Source organism: Antechinus flavipes, chromosome 2, assembly GCF_016432865.1.
Source record: "Antechinus flavipes isolate AdamAnt ecotype Samford, QLD, Australia chromosome 2, AdamAnt_v2, whole genome shotgun sequence".
Taxonomy (NCBI): domain Eukaryota; kingdom Metazoa; phylum Chordata; class Mammalia; order Dasyuromorphia; family Dasyuridae; genus Antechinus; species Antechinus flavipes.
The window spans coordinates 152,743,515-152,769,607 of record NC_067399.1 but is presented as its reverse complement, the minus strand read 5'-3'; the positions used below and the strand labels follow the sequence as shown (position 1 = coordinate 152,769,607).

The 26,093-nt window shown below is 32.0% G+C and overlaps 1 pseudogene; it reads left to right on the top strand.

Moving 5' to 3' along the window:
* LOC127546505 (la-related protein 1B-like) overlaps positions 1–2,025 on the top strand; it is a 43,980-nt pseudogene extending 41,955 nt beyond the window's left edge.
* The last annotated feature ends 24,068 nt before the right edge of the window (positions 2,026–26,093 follow it).

Below are 26,093 nucleotides of genomic sequence, written 5' to 3'. Positions count from 1 at the left end.
ATCATATATTCAGAAAGAGACAACAAAGTTAAAACTTCTATATCAAAAACCTCAAAGAAAAATGTGAATTGTTTTTATCCCCTTCCCAAATTCCTAAAAAACCTAAAAAAGAATTTTAAAATCAAGTAAGAGAGATAAGGGGAAAATTTGGGGGAAGAAATGAGAATGATACAAGAAAATCATGTCAGAAAAATCAACTCTTTGGTTAAGGAGGCATTTAAAAACCTGAAGAAAATAAAATTTTACAAAGAAAAATAGGTCAAATGGTAAAAGAAGCACAAAACAGCATTATAATTGTAGAAATATGTATAGAGGAATTGCATATGTTTTACATATATTGAATTACTTGCCATATGGAGGAGAAAGAGGAAGTAAAAGAGGGAAAAAATTTGCAACACAAGGTTTGGCAAGAATGAATATTAAAATTATATATGCATATATAATGAAAATGAAAAAAAAAACTTTTTTTTAAAAAGAGGTGCAAATATCTACTGAAGACAAGTTCTCTAAAAGTAGCATTGGCCAAATGAAAAAAAAAATATATATATATATACAAAAATTCATATAAAAGAAAAACTTCTTCAAAAGCAGAATTGGCCACATGGAGAAGGAGGTTATAAAGCTCACTGAAAAATAAATAATTCCTTATAAGTTTGAATTGAACATAGGGAAGCTAATGATTCCATAAGACATGAAGAAACAATAAAACAAAATTATAAAAAAGAAGAAAATGTGCACTATTTCAATGGAAAAACAACTAACCTGGAAGACAGATTCAAAAGAAATCATTTAAAATACATTGGATTTCCCAGATGCCATGATTATCAAAAAATCCTCGACATCACTTTTAAGGTAATTAAGTTAAATTTCCCTAATATTCTAGAGTCAGAGGATAAAATATAAATTAAAAGAACCCACTAGTTATCTCCTTGAAAGAGATCCTAAAATTAAAACTTCCAGGAATATAATTGTCAAAGTCCCGCAGTCCTAACTGAATAAGAAAATATTGCTAGCAGCCAGAAAGAAACAATTCAAATACCATGAAGTCACAATCAGAATAACACAAGATTTAGCAGTTTCTTCATTAAAGATCTAAGGGCTTGAAATATGATATTCTGGATTTTGGTGAATGAAAAATCCAAAAGATATAATATCTGGATAATTAATAATAAACATCCTATTTACCAAATAATTAATAATACAGGTGAGTGTTACTCTTGCAAACCAAAGACAAACATGAGTACTGTTTCATTTAGATGATGTAAGACCTGGTAGCCAAGAAATAACAGGATCAAGATCTCAACCAGAAGCAAATAAGTCTGCACATAACAACTGACTAAATGATCCATGAAGTTGGAGATATAATAGAAGAGAGACGATCAGGATGAAGTTTCTAGTGTGAGAAGTGAAGAAGGTAAAATTCGAGATTGCTTTAGAGATCGAGGAAGAGGACATGGTCAGGGAAGAAGATGAGGCAGAGGAAATCCTTGAATGAATTTTGGATATTTGTATGGTTATCGAGAACAACATGGTGAAAGAAATGCCTAGGCATTTCAACTAGAACTTAACATTAGCATGATGTATTACTATGATGATGGTACAGGAGTTCAAATGTATTCTGTGGATGAAAAATTGCTCAAAGAATACATTAAGTGGTAAATTAAATATTATTTCAATATAGAAAATTTGGAATGGAACTTCTTTCTTAGGAGGAAGATTGATGAGCAGGATTTCTTGCCTATTTCTCTGATTGCCAGTTTCCACTGTGTTCAGGCGCTGACTACAAATGTTAATCTCATTTTAGAGAATTTGAAAGATAATACAGAAGTGAAAATAATAAACTAGAAGACAAGGAAAAAGATGGAACCATAAAAATGGCCAATTCCTGGCCCTCATCCATGTAATGTGCCACAAACTGACTTCTCTCAGCTCATTGACTGCCTAGAGTTCATACCAGGCAAATCCTTTGCCTCACATACTGGTAATGGCTTTTCTTTTTCCAAGACAGACAGTTTAGCAGTATGAAAGGCTATATGCCCCAATTTTCCTGTCCCTTTTTTAGTTTCTTTTTTTGGATTAATAGAAAGAATAAAGTTCACACTATGACTTTAGATGCCCTGAATTTTATTCATGTAATTCCCATAGAGAGCTACAATCTACCAATAGCAAGGATCTAAGAGTCAAAGTTGAAATTGTATTCTTCACTCAGCTCTCATTCTTTTAGATTGTATCCATACTTTTGGTAGATATGGAGTTTATGCCTAATTGATTTTGATGATTATTTAATCATATTTTTGTAAATGAATAAGGAAAACAACTAGAGGATTTTCAAATACAATATGCCACTTTTCCCCCCCAAGTAAATTTAATATTGGAATATTCCAGGTGTTCATCCTTAGAAAGTATTTTTTTTTAATCCACAATACAGGTGTAGTAGAGCACACACAATTACTATGCAAGCTTCCCTTTATTTCCCTGCCAATATGCTTCAACATTAACATAGGGATACCAATCTTGTCTACACTCTGGTTAAAGCAGAATTAGGGCCTATTTATAAGGTTATTTGTTAAGACCAAGTTATCACCCTGGATACCTTAGAATCAGCCGGAGTCAGGATAAGCAAAAGTCCTTTGTCTTTATTCTTGGTCTTTAGGGGTAGAAGTGAAGGGAATGGACACAAGATCTCCACAACCTTCCTTTTCCACCTCCACTGCCCAAGTGATTCTGGCTTGTCTTACTCCACTCCCTAATCCTTCCCAAATTTTCTGTATATACCAAAAGACTAAACCAGCACAGAATAGTGGGAAGGGCCATTTTCCAAGCATATACCAATAGAATATTGTCCAATCAGTAGTTAGCTTTAAGTGCTTGGTTGTCTGACCTCAGGGCATCAACTCAAGAGTTTCAGCCCTTTACAGTTATTCTCACTTTGTGTTATTCTCACTGGTTGTGACTTTCACTTCACAACCTGCTTTGTGTTAAATGGTTTCCTGGAGCATTCTTAAGGCATGCTGCCTCAGGAAAAATGTGTAGAACTTTTTTCAGCCAGTGGGATGATCTCCTGATGTACTTGGATTCATGTGAATGGAATATGTGGTGAAAAGTCAATCTAATCCCTTTTGGAGTTATGTGGTCCAACAAATCTGAAACTGAGACTGTCCTCATTTGCATAAGAAAGCTTATTGCAGAAGTGTGGTTCAACACTATGATGGAGAGTCTGTCTATGAGATAGTGTTAAGATGGACTAGAGGACTGCTATTGTCTTACAGACTATGTCCATCAACATGGAACTAGGCTACATGGGTTACTCTTTCCAGGATGAGGGAAAGTCTACAACTATCATTCTGGAAATCTATCAAGCATGTGTGTGTTTTTGCTGCCAGGCTTGTGTGCATCAGCAGTGTTACAGAAATAGGTTTGAATGTGAAAGCATTTCCCAAACTATGAGGTAATTTGATAATTGATCTACCCTTTATCAGCTGCTCACTACTGACAGAAGTTATGTATGCAATTAAATGTAGACTGATGGAGTCTTGCATCTATTTGTGAGTGTTCGCAAAGAATGTAGTACAATTTAATTTTTAAAATAAAGATAAGGAAAAAGAAGGCACCTTTTCTACTCATAAATTTCAAGGTACTTGAAATACCAATGCAGTCAGTAGTGATGTTGAGCAGTCTCAAGAGTTATTTTGACTTTTCTAATCTATTTTTGATTGTCCTAGCTGTTGATTTTCACCTCTGTGCCTCTCTAATCCCACCAAACACTCATTGTAAAATTATTTTATAGGAGTTAAAATGGCCAGGTGATTTTTCAAAAATTGAAGGAAAGATGACATTGCCTCCTGACAAGTAATTAACGTATATTATCTGTACATGTCAGAGATTACTTTTCCTTCATTATGTAAAACATCATGAGGTTCAAGATGGAACTTTTAATCTGACCTGAGTACAGGAATTTCAGAGTTAATAAACCAATAATGTTGCCATGAAAAATACATTTGCAGGACAGATGGGAAACAGGTCAGCCAGACTAGAGATGCCATTAATCTATTAATCATCGTTTCATTATTAATAAAAAAATAAGTGATTAAAATCAGAAAATATATGTATCGCAGCTCCTCACTTCTGACAAAGAATTGGAAATTGATGTTTTTCAGTATGGGAATGGCTAACCAAGTTGTGGTATATGATTGTGATGAAATAGTATTGTACTATAAGAAATGATGGAGAGGTGGAGCCAAGATGGCAGAGAGCAGACATGATTTTCTATGACCTCCTCTCACCTCTCAAACCAACAGCAGGTTAGTCCTCTAACCTGGTTTTGGAGTTAAAGAATCCACAAATATTTGGAGTACAACATATAATCAGAAGAAAATACCTTAGAAGAACTTCACAATAGGTCTGTTGCAAATAAGCAGGGGGACAATCTGCTGAGCCCAGACCACAGCACAGGGAAAAGGGGTAAGGTGTTGGGGTGGGGAGTCAGACCATTGTAGTTTCCACACACTAGGGAATCTTCTGTGAGCGTCTTAAGCTACTATTTCTAGATTGCAAGCAGGTGGTTTGGCAGATTTGTTGCAAAAGGCAAATTGTAAACCACTGAGCCCTGGAAGAATTCAGGACCTAGCCACCATTATTCAGCACTAGAAATCAATCATCAGAACAGCTCCAGAGCAAATTAAAGCAACTATCGCTCCTTTACATTAAACAGACCTTAAGCATTATAAAAATGAATAAAAAAAAAAAAAAACAAAACGAACTCTCACCATAGACAGCTTTTATGGAGAGAGAGAAGAACAGACCTCAAATCCTGAAGTTCCTAAAGACAAAACAACTCAAAATGAAGCTCCAAAGGGAGACATGAGCTGGTTCCCATTTCACAAGGTTGTCTTGGGAGATTGCAGAAAGGTTCTTAAAATAGAGTTAGGACAAAAATGGGGAAATGAAATGAGATCATTGCAAGAAGGAATGGAAAAAGCATTTAATGACCTACAAAAGAGATATGAAAAAGATACCAATTCACTGAAAAACAAAATTTGTAAAATGGAAAAAGAATGCAATGAACAAAAAAAAAATTAATTAGCTAATTACAAAAGGAGCTAAAAAAGATAACTGAAGAAAATATACTAAATATTAGTATTTAGTATATACTAAAAATTAGAATTGAACAAATAGATTGAGAATGTTGACTAATTTAAGAAAAATAAATAAACAGATGGAAACTATGGGAACTCTTCAGCCTGGACTTCCATCCCCCACTCAGTTTCCTAGAGAATGACTTCTTAGAGTTATAGACATTAAGGATTGTTTCTATTCTATCTCTCTAGACAAGGAGGATATGAAAAGATTTGCCTTTTCAGTACCCAGCATTAATTTATCTGAGCCTTATAAAAGATACGAATGGACAGTTTTGCCACAAGGAATGAAAAATAGCCCTACTATGTGTCAAATGTATGTGGCTGCTGCTCTTACTCCAGAAAAAAAAAGCATTTCCAAAAGTTATGTTGTTACATTACATGGATAATATCTTGGATTGTACACATGAGGAGCAAATGTTGGAAGCATATCTACAAAAGACCATAGAAACACTAAGAAACTACAAATTGCATATAGCTCCAGGAAAATTTCAAAGCACACTCCTTTTCAATATTTAGGAGCTGAAGCATATCCTAAGGTGCTTATAGTACAAAAACTTTCTTTAAAATCAGAGAAGTTGAACACCTTAAATGACTTTCAGAAATTGATAGGAGATATCCAATGGTTGCATCCAGTATTAAGCTTAACTGTCTATCAATTACAACAATTATATGACACTTTAAGGGGAGACAGTGCTTTAAATTCACCATGCCAACTTACAAAAGAAGCTTAAGAGGCTTTGAGAGAAGTTGAATTGTCTTTATCTAATGTGGTTGAAAGAGTTACTCAAAAATCCTTGGAAATATCAGTTTTTGCTATAAAAGAGGCACCCACAGCAGTCCTTCATCAAGAAGACAATGTGATAGAGTGGGTGAACCTCCCAGCACAACCAGAACGAAGCCTTACTCCTTATCCAGTGCTTGTGGCTAGAATTGTATTAAAGACCATTAAGTGAATAATACAATTATCTGGGCTAAGACCTGACAAGATATACACCTTTTATACCAATGTACAAATTAATGTATGCTGTGAAACCATCCCAGAGTGGCAAATTTTATTGGCCACAGTTCCAAATTTCACACATGGGTCTCCATTAAAGATTACCCAGCTATTATATAATTGCCCATGGATTTTTGAAGAAAAGATTTCTAAGGTTGCTTGTAAAGGACCAACTATCTGTACAAATGCATCCAAACATAATATTTGTGCTGTATACTCTCATGACTTGACTATAAAGAGAATGACAACAATGTGACAACATACCAGAATTTGTGGGATATATCCAAAGTTGTAATAAGGGAAAATTTAATCTCTCTAAATGCTTACTTGCATAAAATAGAGAAAGAGTTAAGATCAATGAACTAGGCTTATAAGAAAAAAAAAGCTTAATAAAAGAACAAATTAAAAACCCTCAATTAAATACCTCATTTGAAATTCTGAAAATAAAAGGAGAAATTAATAAAACTTAAAATAAGAAAACTTTAATTAATAAATAAAAATGAGTTAATTTTATGAAAAGGCCAACAAAATAGATAAATCTTTAGCTAATTTGATTAGGAAAAGGATAGAAGAAAATCAAATCATTAGTATCAAAAATGAAAAGAAAGAATTTTCACCAATGAAGAGAAAATTAGAGCAATAATTAGGAGTTATTTTGCCCAACTATATGCCCACAAATTTGATAATCTAAATGAAATGGAGGGATATCTACAAAATATAGATTATGCAGGTTAACAGAAGAGGAACTAAATTTTTTAAATAGTTCCATTTTAGAAAAAGAAATAGAACAAGCTATTAATCAATTCCCTAACAAAAAATCTCCAGGGCTAGAGGATTTACATGTGAATTCTACCAAACATTTAAAGAACAATCAACTTCAATACTATATAAACTATTTGAAAAAATAAGGAATGAAGGATGTTTACCAAAATCCTTTTATGACACAGACATGATAATGATACCTAAACTAGGTAGAAAAAAAAACACAGAGAGAAAATTATAGAGCAATCTCCCTAATGAATATTGATGCAAAAATCTTAAATAAAATATCATCAATGAAATTACAGAAAATCATTCCTACAGTAATACACCATGATGAAGTAGGATTTATACCAGGAATGCAGGGCTGATTCAATATTAGGAAAACTATTAGCATAATTGACTTCATTAATAAAAAAATAATAATTTTTTCTATGTCATAGAATACTATTGTTCTATAGGCAATGATCAGGAGGATGATTTTAGAAAGGCCCAGAGAAACTTCCATGAACTGATGCTAAGTGAAATGAGCAGAACCATGAGATCATTGTACATGACAACATCAATATTATACGATGGTCAATGCTGATGAACATGACTTTCCAATAACGAGATGATTGATGCCAGTTCCAATGATCTTGTAATGAAGAAGCCAGCTATACTCAAAAAGAGGACTGTGGGAATTGAATATGGATCACAACATAACATTCTCTTTTTGTTGTTCATTTTCTCTTGTTGGTCTGATTTCTCTCATGCAGCAAGAGAACTGTATAAATATGTTTATATATATTGAAATTAACATATATTTTAACATGTTTAAGATATATTGAATTGCTTGCCATCTAGGAGAGGAGATGAGGGGAAGAAGGAGAAAATCTGAAACACAAGTCTATGCAAGAGTTAATGTTGTTATATTATCCATGCATATGTTTTCAAAATAAAAAGCTTTATAAAATAAAATAAAAAAGAAAAGAAATCATTAGCCGGATTCTCTCAGAAAAACTTGAAAATACATATTGATGCACAGTGAAATGAGTAGAACTAGGAGGACATTGCACATGCTAACAGCAATATTCCACTATTATCAATTGTGAATGACATTTTTCTCAGCAATACAGTAACATAAAAAAAAAACCCATGAAGTAATTATGAAAATAAATGCTATCCATTTCCAGAGAAAGAACTGATGAATTCTGAATGCAGATCACAATACTTTTAAAATTCTCTCTTTTTTTTTCTTTTCCTATTTCCTTTCACAATATGACTAGATATGGACATATGTTTTGCATGACCACACATCTATAATCTCTGTGAAATCACTTGCCTCCTCATTGAATGAAGAGGAAGTAGAGGGATAAAAAAAAATCTTAAGGCTCAAACTTTTAAAAATATTTAAATTTTATTTTATGTGTAATTGAACAAAATAAGATATTAAATTATTTTAAAAGGAAATTCTTTTACTTATTCAGATTTCAATGCATCTTAATCAAGAGAATCAAGTCATTTATCTTACCTAGGTGCTATTTTAATGGATACAGTAAAAGGAAAAAAAATGTAATTGGTTCATAAATAGGACAGAAGTTGTACAGTCTCTAGGTCTTCAAAGTCTGAAAAGGAAAAGTACATCAGCAAGATTTGCTATACAATTATTGTTGATGTGATTTCCAAGTTAGCATGTGAATGATACAAAGTATAAGAGAGTGAAGAAATGACAACTGAAACTACAGAAATATTGAAGTTACTTGACTAATGGTGTAGTATTTATCCTCATTTCATGTTTATTTTATGTAATCCTTATTATTGTACTTTTGAGAAGGCAAGCAGAATTTAATATTTTATGTCTACATATGGGTCTGATGTACTTAAGAAAATAAGATGAGCAATAGAGAAGGAAATAAGCAATTATTAAGTGCCTACTATGTTCTAGGTTTTATGCTGTGTTTTTAAAATGTTACTTCATTCAATTCTCTTATCATTTATGTTTTTGAGTTTCCACATTGCTCCAGAAACATAAAATATACCTATCACAAAAATGTGTTGTAGTCTTGGCCTAGAGATGCATGTCTATTTCTGAGCTTAGTGCCTCATCCTTCAAAAATTTCCTTTGGCAGACGTTAGAATATAATACTATATCCTCCTGTGCCCAGGCCTTCAGTTTCCTGTTAGTAATTTTTGTTTCATCCTTTTCACTCTGAAAATCATTATCTTTGATAAAATGGAAGCAAGTTCTAATTTTTCTCTACTTGCTATTTATTCTAAGCAGTAGATATCCTGAGCAAATTTATACAAACTGGTTTCTCCAAGATTCTCCGCAGATAGGCTTATACCAATAATATTGCATGGCTTTTCAACATCTTTTTGTAGACAAAACTTTTGGGAAAGCTTTTAGGGAAGCCATATTGTTAAATAAATTCCCTTTCTTCTTCAAACCCACACCTCTCAATACCCAGTCTTCCATATTATGACAAAATTTCATTTTTTCATCCCTCCTTTTGGACTCATTTTTCTTCTTAAGAGTGTCCATCCCTAAAGAATCTCTGGTTGAATTCAAGTTAAGTTTTTCTACTACTAGAGCCATCCCACAGATCCTTTCATAAGATGTCATCCCTAGGAGATGTATTTTTATTCCAATATTCTTATTCAATTAGAGAAGCAGTTATTTTATATATTTAAATGTTATTTGTAAGAATGCCAAATTTTGTGCAAGCACTATTTTTACCTGGATTCCAAAAAATGATGAAAAGAACAAGATAATGATAATGATAATCATATTCATATAGTACTTTAAAATTCTATAAAGTATTTTGCATATATTACCATGTTTAAACTTCACAGCAGCCCTTTGAAATTGTCCCTAGAGGTATTATTTCTATTTTATAGATTAAGTAATGAGATTAAAGATAGATTAAATGTTTGCCCATGGACATAAAATTGATATCAAAGCCAGAATTAGCTCTATGTTTTCTCCTTTTTCTACAATATACAAAGCAACTGAAGAATCATGGAAATTAAGATGAAAAATATTCTAGAAATATGAACCAATGCTTTCATTTTAGAGATGATAATACTGAAGGTAAATTGGCTTTTAGGAAATGCATTACACAAGCAACCAGTGAATTTGAACTTAGCTTCCACAAGTAAGCAGAACCTGGATTCCAAGCCAATGTGGTTTTTTTTTGGTTTGTTTGTTTTGTTTTGGATTGCTGTTGTTTTAAACTCCAAATTTAGTGCTGTCATCTGGCTAGACAGAACTAATGAAGAAAAGATCTGATTTTCTGCATCTTGGCTTAAAGAATAAAAAACGTCAGGTTCTTAACTAGGACCAGGATGTATTCTGCATAGACTAAAAATGTTTGACCAAGAACTTATCATTTTGATCAAGAAGTTTTTAAACTGAACAGACAATTTTCAGAGGATGAGATTGAAACTATTACCACTCATATGAAAGAGTGTTCCAAATCATTATTGATCAGAGAAATGCAAATTAAGACAACTCTGAGATACCACTACACACCTGTCAGATTGGCTAAGATGACAGGAAAAAATAATGATGAATGTTGGAGGGGATGCGGGAAAACTGGGACACTAATGCATTGTTGGTGGAGTTGTGAACGAATCCAACCATTCTGGAGAGCAATCTGGAATTATGCCCAAAAAATTATCAAATTGTGCATACCCTTTGATCCAGCAGTGTTTCTATTGGGCTTATATCCCAAAGAAATACTAAAGAAGGGAAAGGGACCTGTATGTGCCAAAATGTTTGTAGCAGCCCTGTTTGTAGTGGCTAGAAACTGGAAAATGAATGGATGCCCATCAATTGGAGAATGGCTGGGTAAATTGTTGTATATGAATGTTATGGAATATTATTGTTCTGTAAGAAATGACCAGCAGGATGAATACAGAGAGGACTGGCGAGACTTACATGAACTGATGCTAAGTGAAATGAGCAGAACCAGGAGATCATTATACACTTCGACAACGATATTGTATGAGGACATATTTTGATGGAAGTGGATTTCTTTGACAAAGAGACCTGAGTTTCAATTGATAAATGACGGACAAAAGCAGCTACACCCAAAGAAAGAACACTGGGAAACGAATGTAAACTATCTGCATTTTTGTTTTTCTTCCCGGATTATTTATACCTTCTGAATCCAATTCTCCCTACACAACAAGAGAACTGTTCGGTTCTGCAAACATATATTGTATCTAGGATATACTGCAACATATCCAACATATAAAGGACTGCTTGCCATCTAGGGGAGGGGGTGGAGGGAGGGAGGGGGAAAAAAATCGGAACAGAAACGAGTGTCAATATAATGTAATTATTAAATAAAAAATTAAAAAAAATGAAAACAAAAAAAACAAAAAAAAAAAGAAGTTTTTAAACTAAAAATGGGGAAAGAAAGAAAGGAAAGAAGTGTTAAGGAAGAAAATCATAAATCCAAATGATGAAGAATAACTCAAGTATGACAAACAAAGAGAAATGACAGTAAAGAAGATACCCATTAATTCAAAAGAAAAAGTATTTTGGAAGTCATAAAATACTTATGATGTCCATAGCTACATACTAATGGGCAGATAATGGATAACATAGAAATCAATATAAGGTTTTAATGTACTCAGATAAATTTAGCTTCTTTTGTGACTCTAAAATTTGATGGCCTGGAAATTGTGACTGTAATATAACAATAGAGAGAGATTAGTTATTCAAAAGGGATGAATCTGATAGAAAGGGAACAATAGAATGCTAACTCTTTATCAATAAAACTATACTTATGTGAAAATTTCACAGTATCATGAAGGAAGAATGGTAGAAAATATTTCAGTGAATATAAAAGAAAAGAAATAGAAGTGATGTATTTTTAGTAATATGCCACAGATCATCTCACTGGAATGAAGAAATGAAAATACTTGATGGCATTAGTGTCACAGTGTTGAAGTTGATATCCTAGCTCTGCCACCTCTACCTCTATAACCTTACATATATTTCTTAAATTCTCTGGGCTATGATTATCTCATTCCTGAAATGAGCAAGTTAGATTAAGAACCTTCTCAGTTCTTTTTAGTTCTTAACATTGTTATGTTAGTGTCACAATTTAAATAGAGAAGTTTTCCATTTAATCACCAATTGCTTTAATATTCTTATTATATTTTGATTCATTTTACATATTTATAATACATGACTAAGGTAAGGATGGAAAACTAAGTCAAAGGTTCTATAACAATTAAGAAAAGAGAAATGAACATTATGACTTTTTCAGAGAACTTGTTCTGTAATTTAAAATAGTAGTAACTTACACTATATACTTCTTGAGATATTTTGGCACACCCTATTTTCTCCAGAGCCAATATACGGTTCTCTTGTAATTATTTTTAGAATCCTATAAGCTATGAAGACTGTATGTTTGGCATACATTTGCAGGGATCATTAATCTTATTTTTTGTAATAAATATCTAGTGACTTCTCTTAATAAAATTAAACTAGATGTACATGAGAGAATCTGGAAAGAGACTGGTTTGAACACCATTGTGAGCTTATCCTAATTTCAGTTTTCTAGTTTTGCACAGAAGTTAGACTTTAATTTAATCATTATATTAATAGTACAAAAGATTTCTGTTGAGCTTTTAGTCCATATTGTGCTTTTATTACATTGAAATTTTTTCAATCATAAAATTACCCATAAATTTTCATCTTCCTTCTTTAGGAGTTCTTTTTTTGTCTAATTTCTTTGCTTTTCAGTTTTCTAAATTATAGTTTTTGATTGGATTTGAATTGTTCATTTTTATATTTGCAGTTGATTTACTTCTTGTATTGCCTTAGAATTTTGTATTTCAATTTTTAATTGCTGGTTGATTATAAAACACTTCTTGTATATTGTTGGCTATTGGATTCCATTCTTTATACTTCTTTTTATATTGTTTCAGGTTATAGGTATTCATTTTTTCTCTTGTAAGTACAGACCAAATACTACTGTATCTGGTTGTTATATGTTGCTATATAACTACATATTTCCTCATGATCTTTATAATAACTGCCTTCCTTCTCTTTTCTAGTTCTAAAGGTATAATTAAATCAACTCAATTATTCCTCCTAAATTATATCTTAATTTGTATTTTTGTCATTTAACTCTATTTCACAGTCCCTACAACTTGTCCAAATGAATTATCTCTTTGGTCAGTACTCCACTATGTTTTCTCCCCTAGAATGTATATTTCATAAAACCAGAAACTGTCTTTGCTTCATATTTCTAAACTGTTACTTGGTTTGTTACTTGGTACATAAATACTTAAATGATTTTTTCATTCACTTATTCATTTAATCATTCATTTTGATAATAATATCAGTAGGTATTGTTGTGTCTCAATCCTTAAATGTCTTAATATTCTCTATCAAAATTTGGAAATGCCAGTTCTCTTAAATTACCATGTTTTGTATAATTGTTTTAGTAGTTTGATTAAAGCCACAAACCTCACTTTGAAATTGCATTCTAAATATACCTATTCCTTTTCAAAATCATCAGAATTTTGATATTTTTATTAAAATTACTTTCATTATTATATAGTATTTCTGAAGTTTATATTAGATATATGTTGTTCAATGCCTTCAACTTGGTCAACTTTTCTTTATTTGGATAAAATTCTTTCCTAAACCACTCAATAGCTAATAAAATTTTAAGAATGAAGTTATTTCTTGTATCTTGCATTGAACTATAATATAATTTTTGTGAAACATGAAGCTGAGAATAATAACATCTAAAAAGCATTTTGAATATTTGCCTTTTACTGATAAGATCTATTTCCAGTTTCTGTTATGATATGTAAGTACACATAATAAAACCATTTTTGTCATCAGTCCAGATCAACAAAATACTTGGCCATTGGGCCTCCAAGCATTTTGACTTCTTAAGCACCACCACATGAAATAGTGGTTCTTTTTCTCCACCATAAGCTGATTATCAGAATGATTTCAAATAAGCGCAATCTGTTCAATCATTTTCAAATTGTATTCAACTCTTTGTGACCCCATTTGGGATTTTCTTTGAAAAGAAAGACAGTCATTTGCCATTTCTTTCTCATTTTATAAATGACAAAACTGAGGCAAACAGGGTTAAATGTTTTGCCAATGTCATACAACTAGAAAATGTCTGAGACCATATTTGACCTCAGGATGATATATATTTGCAATTATAGGCTCAGCATTTTGCCCACTGCACCATGTATCTGCCCAGGGCCAACTTTTACTGTCCCAAAGATTACTTAGAATTGTAAGATTAATTTTACCATGAAGGAAAGAAATGTGACTCAATCTAGTCAATGTTTGATTTTTACAGTTTTCATTGCTACAATTTTAATTGATAGAAAATATAAGCTTCTTTGTATTTTACATAATCTGGCATTTCCTTATTTCACCATTGTCTTCCTTTATCCTAAAGAAAGGTTTTGTTAATTTTTTTTCTTTCCATTTATGGTTATTATACTTCTTCCTCTCTTCAGAAGTTCCAATTTTAATTTAGAAGAAAATATCAAAATGCCATGGGAGAACACAAGGATTAGAGTTTATTGCCCAAGATTTCAAGGTGCCTCATGATACTTCTGTTGATACTATTTATTCTTATATACAACCCTAGATATAGGTAGCAGCAATTAGTGACTTTGGTAAATATTGTGGATTTCCAAATTGGATATTTCATACATATCTTAACCTCAAAATTTGCAAAATTGAACTCATTTTTTTCTCTGAATCTTACCTTCTATCAAAAGTCTCTACTACTGAATAGGACATTACTATCCTCTAGTCATCCCACATCAAAATCTAGGCATAATTGATAACTCACATCCCCCCCATACCCAATTTATTTTCAAGACATATCAATTTTAATTTTGTAACATGGCTTGCATATGGCTCTTTCCACTGAAATTGCCAGACCCCCATTGCAAGAGCCTTCCAGGTGGTCTTCATGCTTCCTCATTCTTGTCCTTCCTCCTCCATAGAGCTGAGAGATAAGCTATCCTATGTTTTTCTAATTCATTTACAATATAATTCTTTATATCTAGATCATGACCCAATTTTGACCTTATCTTGGTATACAATGTTTTGTCTGCCTAGTCTCTGCCACACTGATTCCAATTTTCCCAGCACTTTTTGCCCATTAGTGACTTTTTATCCCCAAAACTGGGGTCTCTGGGTTTGTCAAATTCTATATTGCTATACTTATTGCTTATTTGGGCCTGTGAATCTAACCCATTCCACTGATCAACTGCTCTATTTCTTAGCAAGTACAAAATGATTTTAATGACTGCTGCTTTATAGTATAGTTTTAGATCTGGTACAGTTAGGCCACCTTCATTTGCTTTTTCTTCATTAATTCCCTCGAAATTCTTGACCTTTTGTCTTTTCAGATGAATTTTGTTGTTATTTTTTCTAGGTCAGTAAAAATAGTTTCTTGGGAGTTTGATTGGTGTAGCACTAATAAACAGATCAGTTTAGGTATTATTGTCCTCTTTATTATATTTGCTCAATCTATCCAAGAGCATTTGATATTTTTCCAATTGATTAGATTTGACTTTATTTGTGTGGAAAGTATTTTGTAGTTTTGCTCATATTGTTCCTGACTTTCCCTTGGCAGATAGATTCCCAAATATTTTATACTATTGACAGTTATTTTAAATGGAATTTTTCTTTGTAGCTCTTGTTCTTGAACTTTGTTGGTAATACATACAAATGCTGATGATTTATGTGCAACATTGCCAAAGTTCTGGATAGTTTCTAATAGTTTTTTAGTTGATTTCCTGATTTTAGTTTAGTTGGTTTCCGCATTACCCACTCTAATATCTTTAATCTTTTTTTTTTTCTTCTCTTATTGCCAAAGCTAGCATTTTCAATCCAATGTTAAATAGTAACAGTGATAGTGGGCAACCTTGTTTCATCCCTGACCTTTTTGGGAATGGTTCCGGTTTATCCTCATTATATATGATGCTAAGTGATGGTTTTAAATATAGATGCCACTGACTGTTTTAAGGAAAAGTCCATTTATTTCTACTTTTTAGTGTTTTTCATAGAAATAGGTGTTGGATGCTTTTTCTGCATCTATTGAGATAATCATATGTTTTATTTGGTTATTGATAAAGCCAATTATGCTAATAGTTTTCCTAATATTGAACCAGCCCTACATTCCTGGTATAAATTCTACTTAATCATGGTGTATTATCTTAGGGATGAGTTTTTGTAGTCTCTTTGCTAATATTTTATTTAAGATTTTTGCATCAATATTCATTAGGAAGATTGCTCTATAATTTCTTGTCTCTGTTTTTATCCTACCTTATTTATATATCAGTACCATGTCTGTGTCATAAAAGGAATTTGGTAAAAGTCCTTCATTCCCTATTTTTAAAAAATACTTTATATACTACTGGAGTTAATTGTTCTTTAAATGTTTGGTAGAATTCACATGTAAACCCATCTGATCATGGGGATTTTTTTGTTAGGGAGTTGATTAATGGCTTGTTCTATTTCTTTTTCTAAAATGGGACTATTTAAGTAATTTATTTCCTCTTCTGTTAATCTGGATAATCTATCTTTTTGTAGGTATTCCTGCATTACATTTAGGTTATCAAATTTATTTGCATGAAGTTGGGCAAAATAACTCCTAATTATTGCTCTGATTTTCTCTTCATTGATGGAAACTTCTCCCTTTTCATTTTTAAGACTAACAATTTGATTTTACTCTTTCCTTTCTCTTATCAAATTAACTAAAGGTTTATATATTTTGTTGGTTTTTTCAGAAAACCAACTCTTAGTTTATTTATTAATTCAATAGTGTTTTTATGTTCAATTTTATTAATCTCTTCTTTTATTTTTAGAATTTAAAGTTTAATATTTGATTGGGGAGTTTTAATTTGTTCTTTTTTCTAATTTTTTAGTTGGAAACCCAATTCATTGATCTTCTCTTTCTCTATTTTATGCAACTAACCATCTAGAAATATGAGATTTCTCCTTCTACTGCTTTGGCTGGATGCCACAAATTTTGGTATGTTGTTTCATTATTGTCATTCTCTTGGATGAAATTATTGATTGTGTCTATGATTTGTTATTTTACCCATTCACTCTTTAGAATGAGATTATTTAGTTTCCAATTATGTTTTGGTCTATTTCCCCCTGGCTTTTTATTGAATGTATTTTATTACATTGTGATCTGGGAAAAAAAAGCATTTACTATTTATGACTTTCTGCATTTGATTTTGGCCTAATATATGGTCAATTTTTGAAAAGATTCCATGCATGAACTGCTGAGAAGAAGCTTTCTGTCTCCATTCAGTTTTCTCCAAAAATCTATCATACCTAACTTTTCTAGAATTATATTTGCCTTTTTAACTTCTTTCTTATTTATTTTTTGGTTTGATTTATCTAGTCCTGTGAGATCAAGTTTGAGATCTCCCATTATTATAGTTTTGCTATCTATTTCTTCTTGCAGCTCTCTTAACTTCTCCCTTAGGAAGTTAGATGCTATACCATTTGGTGCATATGTGTTTAGTACTGATATTGTTTCATGATCTATGATACCCTTTAGCAAGATATAGTTTCCTTCCTTATCTCTGTTACTTAGATCAAATTTTGCTTTTGCTTGATCTCAGATCAGGATGGCTATCCTGGCTTTTTTACTTCACCTGAAGCATAATACATTCTGCTCCAGCCTTTTACCTTTACTCTGTATGTATCACCCTGCTTCAAGTGTGTTTCCTATAAACAACATATTGTAGGATTCTGGGTTTTAATCCAGTCTGCTATTCACCTCCATTTTATGGGAGAGTTCACACCATTCACATTTACAGTTAAAACTACTAATTCTGTATTTCCTGTCATCTTATTATCCCCAAATTATACTTTACTCTTTTCTTTTTCCCTTTCCCTTCTCTTCAGTATTTTACTTATGAGCACTACTTGCCTCAAGCAGTCCTCCCACTTTAAAGTCCTTCTCTCTTTCTTATACCTTTCCCCTTCTATTTATGTTTTCCCTTCTATTTAGTCTATCTACCCCATCTCCTTTTCTCCTCCCCCCTCCCATTTTTCTAAGATTAGACAAGTTTCTCTGTAAACCAAATATGTCTAATATTTTCTCTTTGAAACAAATCTGATAAAAGTAAGAACATATAATGTTCACTCCTCTACATTCTTTCCCTCAAATGTAATAAGTTTCCTTTGCCTTTATGTGAGATGTAATTTCCCTCATTTTACTTCTACTTGTCCCTTTTTCTGCTATAATTCCCTTTCCATCTCTAGTTCCTTTTTTATAATAGTAAAATAAAATTATACATGCATTCTCTATGTATACCCATAACATAAATACAGTTCTCAAGAGTTCTTTTCTTTTTACATGTTTATGCTTCTCTTGAGTTCTATATTTGGAGTCAATTTTTTTTTTTTGTTTGTTTAGCTCTGGTCTTTTCACAAGAAAGAATTGGAATTCACCTGTTTCATTTAATCTACATCTTTTTCCCAGAAAAAAAATACTCAATTTAGTCAGGGATTTATTCTTGCCTGCATTCCAAGTTCTTTTGGCTTTCAGACTATAAGATTCCAGGCTCTTTGATCCTTTAAGGTGAAAGCTTAGATCCTGGGTAGTTCTTAATTGTGGTTCCTCGGGTATTTACATTGTTTTATTTCTGGCTATTTGTAATATTTTTACCATGGTCCAATAGTTCTGAAATTTAGCCACAATATTCCTTGGAATTTTAAATTTTGGAATCTTTTTAAGGAGGTCTTCAGTGAAATTTTTCAATGGCACTTTTACCTTCTGATTTTATGACTTTGTGCAGTTCTCTTTCATGATTTCCTGAAAAATAGTATCAATGCTCTTTTTTTCATCATGGCTTTTAGGGAGTCCAATAATCCTTAGATTGTCTCTTCTAGATCTATTTTTCAGGTCAGTTGTTTTCCCACTTAGGTATTTTACATTTTTTTTATATTTTTTAAAATTTTTCGGGGGGTTTTGCTTGATTGATTCTTCTTGTCTCATTGAACTATTCATTTCCATTTGTTCAGTTCTGATTTTTAGTGAATTATTTTCTTCATTTACTTTTTTAAAATTCTTTTTCTATTTGTCCAATTGAATTTTTAAAATGAATTATTTTGTTCTATGGAATTTTTTTTTCGCATTTCACAAATCCTGTTTTTTTAAGGACTTATTTTCTTTTTCCATTTGGTCAAATCGATCTTTTCATGAGTTATACACTTTTTTTCTATTTTACTAAGTCGATTTTGTGTTGCCTTTTCCAAACCCTCTTATAAAGTTTTTCATTTCCTTTCCTAATTTTTCTTTTAGTCCTTTTTAAAGTTCTTTTTAAATTTCTTCTAGAAGAGCCTTGTGTGATGAGGACCAATTTATATCACCTTTTGGGGCATCATCTGGAAATAATCTGCTTTTAGTTTCCTCAGGTTTTGAAATCTGTTCTTTTCCTTTACCATAAAAACTATCTATGGTTACAATTCTTTTTGCTTTTTTATTCATTGTTTTAAAAGTTGAGGTCTGTTTTTAAGGCAAGGGGGCGTTATCTAAGCTTTCTGTACAAGTGGCAGCAGCTGCACTGACTCAGGGACAGGTGCACTGAGTCAGTGTTCACTCACTTGTTCCTGGGTAAACATGGCCAGGTCCCATGAGATTCTGGTGTTTTGGGCTTTTGTGTTTGTGTTGGATGTTTAATAACTTCTCTAATGATCTACTGGCTTGCATCCAGGGTAAAGTAGCCAACACTGCTGTAGACTCATCCCCTATAGATTCTCTGCTATGTGGAGCTCCCACCACTACTGGTCTGCATAGCCTGTACTGGTATCTGTGCTCGGTCTGCTTGCACTTGGCTGGCCTCCCTCCATGCCTAATTGAAACAGACCTTTTCTGGTGATCTTTGCAATTATCTTCTATGGGTAATTTGTTGCACTCCTAATATTTGTGGATTCTGCCAGTTCCAAACTAATTACACATCTCTTCCAGCATTTATCATTTTCTTCTGACAAATTGGCCAATCTGATAGGTGGAATTAGATTGTACCTCAGAGTTCTTTGGCCTTGCATTTCTCTGATTGGTACTGATTTAGAACATTTTTTTCTTCTGACTGCTGATAGCTTTCATATCTTCCGAGGACTATCTGTTCATATCTTTGACCATTTATCATTTGGGAATGGAGAGAGGAATTTAAGGGTAAAAGAAAAGAGAACTTATAGAAATAGGGTTTCCTTAAAATAGATTAAGCAAAAATAATTTAATATCTTTAAAGAGCATTTTTTTATCTCATTTCAAAAAAAGAAAGCCATATTAGGAACAAGGATTAAAAAAAAAAAAAAAACTAACCCATAGCTTTATATATTAATAGATAAAATAATCCAAAAAAGTAAAAGTTAGAATTTGAATAAGAAAACAAAATCCTAAAATGTGTTATCAGTTTTGTTTAAAGAGCTTTTTCTCCTTTTTTTCCCTTTATAAAATTGTTATATATGGAATGAACAGAGGCACTAGAAAAATTTAAGCAATTGAAGCACAAATTATATCAATAAAAAATTTTAAAGAGTGAACAAAAAAGAACTAGGCAGAAAGTTTTGACTTGTGCTGATAAATTGGAGGCAAAAGAACTAGGTGCAATATTTGAAGCTTACAATCATATAAACAGGGTAAATAAAAGGGAAACAATGCTCCCAAACTAGTCTTATATAAGAAAGCTACTTCAGAAGTATTACTTCACTGGAAATTCTTTAAGTAAAAACTAAATTACCATTTGTTTGATATGTTATAAGGCAGATTATTTAAGGTAGAGGTTAAACTTCATGGCTAAAAATATTTAATAATTTGAAAATCTGGATTAATCTGGAATTATTATATAAATTCCAATTAGGGACCCATCCATTTGATCAGTCTTTTTCTTTTTTTTTTGCTAAATGTAAGCAAGGAGTCAATAATCTTTACAATATTTACATTGAAAATGAGGTTGTTTTGTGTTTTCTTTGTTGTTATTGTCTTGTAATTGTTGGGTGATGAGTACTGCTGTTATTGCTGTTTTACTCTTTGAAACCTGTTGAACAAAAGATATTACTTCCCCCCTAAATTATAGATCATTCTTTCATGAAAAGATACTTGTTCCTATTATAGGACATTAGACTTCAATCACTGGAGTCACAGACTTTGTTGGAATTGTATAAAATCTTTATGTCTTCTTGTTTAATCTGCTTTCTTAAGTACTCTTGGCTGCCAGGAATTGAAATAATGATATTTAACTTTTTATTATGTTTTATAATTGTTAATTTCTACCCATGTAATATGCAAGTGCTTTCAGAATAGAAATTACCTTTTACAAGGTGCACACGGTATTGCTCCAATAAATAATGCTTACTAAATAATGGGTTGACATATTGTTTGATCTAGTGATCAATGGCATGTTTACAAATTAGGAAGCTGAAATCAAGTGAGATTAACGGATTTGTCCATTTTCCAGTGAAAATTAGTAAGCCTCAAAATTGGATTTGGATTGGAGTCATTATTTTTCTCTTTATCTTTTTGCATCCAAACATGGAAATCATTTACTCTCTAATTTTCATAGTTTTCTTATATTTCATGTTGTTAAAAAAATCTTGATGAAGATTAGAATTGTTTGATAGCCATTTCTTGTAGCTACAATACTCTAGCAAACAAACTTTTTTTCTGTAAATTGAATTGGAATTAGAAATGAATATTGAAAATGTCAATAAAAACAATGGAGGGCAGGCAGAGCATCAAGTTGACAATAATGTGTTGGTGTGTACAAAAGGTTTTATGTCATTTAATGGGATGTATGCATTCAAAGATTTACATTTAAGCTGTGTGTGGGTCTATATTTCATAATACATTTACATACATATCTCCTCTATTAGAATGTTGCCTTCTTGGTAAAAGCAACTGCAATTTGACTATTTTAATAAGAATATTAATTTCATTAACTATTGATGTAAATGAATTTGTCATCATCCTATCGGTTGGACTAATTCATTCTTTCCTAGACTGTCAAGATTTGAAATGCTTTGGAATAACTTATATTAGTTATTTGTCTTTTAAAAGTTCCCTCCACACACAAATTCACATATATATGCATATATATATATATATATATGTATATATATGCAAATAAATATATGTACACATACAAACATAAACATATAATCAAATACACATGTGTATATTTATACCTATATGCATATACATATATAGACATACACACATACATCTGTGTATATGTGTTCAGGAAAGGTGAAATAGATATTTCAGGTATATTATCCTAATTTAACAGATTGAAAATCTAGAATTCAGAGACTTCATAAAATTCACATTTTCTTACACTTAGTGCAGTGCTTTGTCACTCAGACTATACATTTCATTCAAGGGCCCAAATTGAACTCTCAAATGAAAAGAGATATTTACTTTATCATTTTCTAAAATAACAAATGGTCATAATTTGTTAGACTCTAGTTAGTAAGCATCTTCATTAATAATTTTTCCTAAATCAAAGGTGATTCTGTGAAGACATTCATGAAAAAAAGTTGATAAGAAAGAAGAATTTTTCATCAGAAAATTTCCAGAAAATGAAACTCTACAACTCCCCAGGGGCACAGTTCAGGACAGCTCATTGCAAGTTCACTTGCTGTAACAAAATTAATAAGTTAGAAGTGTCAAGTATACTACTGGCTCCACTCAGGTCAGTAATGGAAAATAAAACCCCTAAAATCTTTGTTCACCACATTACTCTTCATAGAATGAAGATGTCAAAAAACAAGCTAAAATAAAACATCAATAAGTCATATACTTTATTCTTAAAAGTTCACAGTCACAAAACTATTGGGATGAATTATTCTTCTCCTTTTTGCATTGACTTCCATAACAATGACAACTCTTTAAGTGGAGATGCTAGCAGTAATTCAATCCATTATTTGGTCTACATGTGTGTATTTGAGAGACACAATCAAGCAGAGAGGAAGAAATATTTTAAATGTTTTATCATTTTATCTAACATTTTGACATTTTTATTTATCTAAAATTTTTATAAAATCTTTAAAAATGAACTTTTGACTTTTTATTTTATTTTTCCAGTTACATATAGAACAAATTTAATTTGTTTTGAAGACTCTGAGTTTGAGATTCTCTTCTATCCTCTCTCTTTTCTCCCCAATTGTGAAAACACAAGTGAAGTTATATAAAAACATTTTCACAAAAATCAGGTTGCAAAATAAAACAGATCTCACCCCTACCACCCACCCCCTAAAAAAACCTTAAGAAAAATAAAGTTTAAAAAGTATGCTTCCATCTGTATTTAGATACAATCTGTTCTTGCTTTGGGTACAGAATTTTTTCCACAAATCTTTCAGAGCAGCCTTGGATTATTATATTGCTGAGAATAGCAAAGCCATTTATAGCTGGTCATTCCACAACATTGCTATGACTTTTTACACAGTGCATTTCACTTTGTTTGAGCTCATGAAGTACTTTCTAGGGTTTTCTGAGAGTATCCTGCTCATCATTTCCCATAGAACAATAACATTTCATCATAATAAAATACCACATTTAATTCAGCCATTCCCCAATTGATGAGCATCACCATAATTTCTAATTCTTTCCCCTGAATAAAGACTGGTAAAAAAAAAATTTGTATATAAGTTTTTTTTTTTCTTCTTTAAGATCTCTTTTGAGATACATGTCTGGTCATGCTATTGTTAGTTAAAGGGTATGATTTTATAACCCTTTTGATCATTTAACAATTAACAATAAAAACTATATAGTTTATATATATTTGACTCAGTTTTGTAGACATATGAGAAATGAGGTCTTTATTAGAGAACACTACTTCAAAGTTCTTTTCACAACTACTACTACAAACTGTATTCTTCCTTAAATCTTCTTTCTCTCCTTTTACTCTGTTCTTTCTCAAAAGTGTTTTGCTTCTGACTACTCCTTCCCCAATATGCCTTCTCCTCTACCATCCTTTCCCCTCATATATACCTTCCCCTTCCTATTTTCCTTCAGTGTAAGAGAAATCTCTACCCATATTGAGTGTGTATGATATTTCCTCTGTGAGCCAATTCCAAAGAAAGCAAAATTTACTCCCTCTCCATCTTCTTCCCTATTCCCTTCCACTGCAAAAGCTTTTTCTTGCCTCTTTTGTGGCAGATAATCTATACCATTCCATCTCTTCCTTTTTTTTCCTCTCATACCCCTTCATTTTATTTTTACATATTATCTCTTCATATTTAACTCACACTTGTACTTTTTGTCTCTATAATCCTTTCAACTGCCCTAATAAAGAGAAAATTCTTATAAGTTATATGTATTATCCTCCCATGTAGGAAAGTAAATCAATTTATATTGTCATTTTTTAATCATCTGCTTAAAAATCTCTTATTTCGTTGAATAACTATTAATCCCTACCCCCAATGGATTATCTTTGGTTTTGCTGGGTAGATGATTCTTGGGTGTACTCCTAGCTCCTTTGCTCTATGGAATTCCAACCCTCTGATATTCCATATCCCAACCTTTCTAATCCTTTAATGTAGAAATTGCTAAATCTTATGTTATCCTGACTATGACACCATAATATTTGAACTATTTATTTTTGTATGCTTGTAATATTTCCTCGTACCTTGGAAGTTTTTAAATTCAACAATAATATTCATGGGAGTTGTTATCTTGAAATCCCTTTTAGGAGAAAAATTTAGGTAATCATTAGATTCTTTGAATTTTTATTTTACCCACCGTTTCTAGAATATCAGGACAGTTTTCCTTGATAATTTTTAAAGGATGGTGTCTTGGCTCTATTTTTAGTTTTCAGGTAGATCAATGATTTTTAAATTTTCTTTACTGGATCTATTTTCCAGATCACTTTTTTCCTAATGAGATATTTCACATTATTTCCTATTTTTTCCTTCTTTTGGTTTTAATTGTTTCTTGATTTCTCATAAAGACATTAACTTCCATTTGCTCAACTCTAATTTTAAAGGAATTATTTTCTTCAGTGAACTTTTATATCTCCTTTCTAATTTGGCCAGTTTTGCTTTTTAAGGCATTCTTATCCTTATTAATCTTTTGTATTTCCTTTTGCATCACTCTAAATTTCTCTTCCTAAATTTTCTTCTATCTCTCGTATTTGACTTTCAAAATCAATTTTGAGCTATTCCATTGCTGAAGACCAAGTTTTATTTTTCTTGGAGGATTTAGATGTAAGAGCTTTGATTTTATTTTCTTCTGAGTTTCTCTTTTTATCTGTCTTGTCACCATTGCAACTTTCAATGGTAGTAATATTTTTCTATTATTTGCTAATTTTCCCAGCCTATTTGACTTTTTGCTCTTTGTTTTTAAAGTAGGGCTTTGTTTCCAAGTTGGAGGATTCAATGTTTCAAGCTTTAGGAGTTTTGTGCAGATATTTTTAGAAATCCTTTTAGGAATCTGTACTTTGAGCCAGCACTGCAAACCAGATCTAATGAGAGTAAAGTTCTGTGAGCTGAGAACTCTCAAAGGTATCACTGTTGCTGTTGATGCTGTTAATGCCACTCTTGCTTCCCCTGCTCTTGCAAATCTAGTGACTTCCAAAGCCAGCTCCACGTTCTCTGAGACTCCTCTCATACTTTAGTAAGATAAACCCTTTTAAGTAAACTTACAAGTAGTCCCTGGCATTCATGGGCAGAGATGGCTGAATTGCTATTTCTGTTGCCCATTCATTCAGAGGCCACAAGGCCTGCTCCAAGTTTGCTGGGGCTGGATCCATGCTGGCACTGTGGTCCTGTCCCACCCCAGTACCCCAGACCTTTCCTGTTTACCCTTTAAGCTGTTATTACCTGAAAAATTGTTCCACTCCATCTTTTTTTGTGGATTCTGATGCTCTAAAATTGTTTAGATTTAGATTATTTAAAAGTAATTGAATGAACTGGAAACTGAGTGGACACTCATCAATTAGAGAATGGCTGAATAAGTTGTGTTATATGAATGCTATGGAATACTATTGTTCTGTAAAAAATGACCAGCAGGATGATTTCAGAGAAGCTTGGAGAGACCTACATGAACTGATGCAAAGTGAAAGGAGCAGAACCAGGACATCACTATGCATGGCAACAACAAGACTATATGATGATCAATTCTGATGGACTTGGTTCTCTTCAACATTGAGATGATTCAAACCAGTTCCACTTCTGCAGT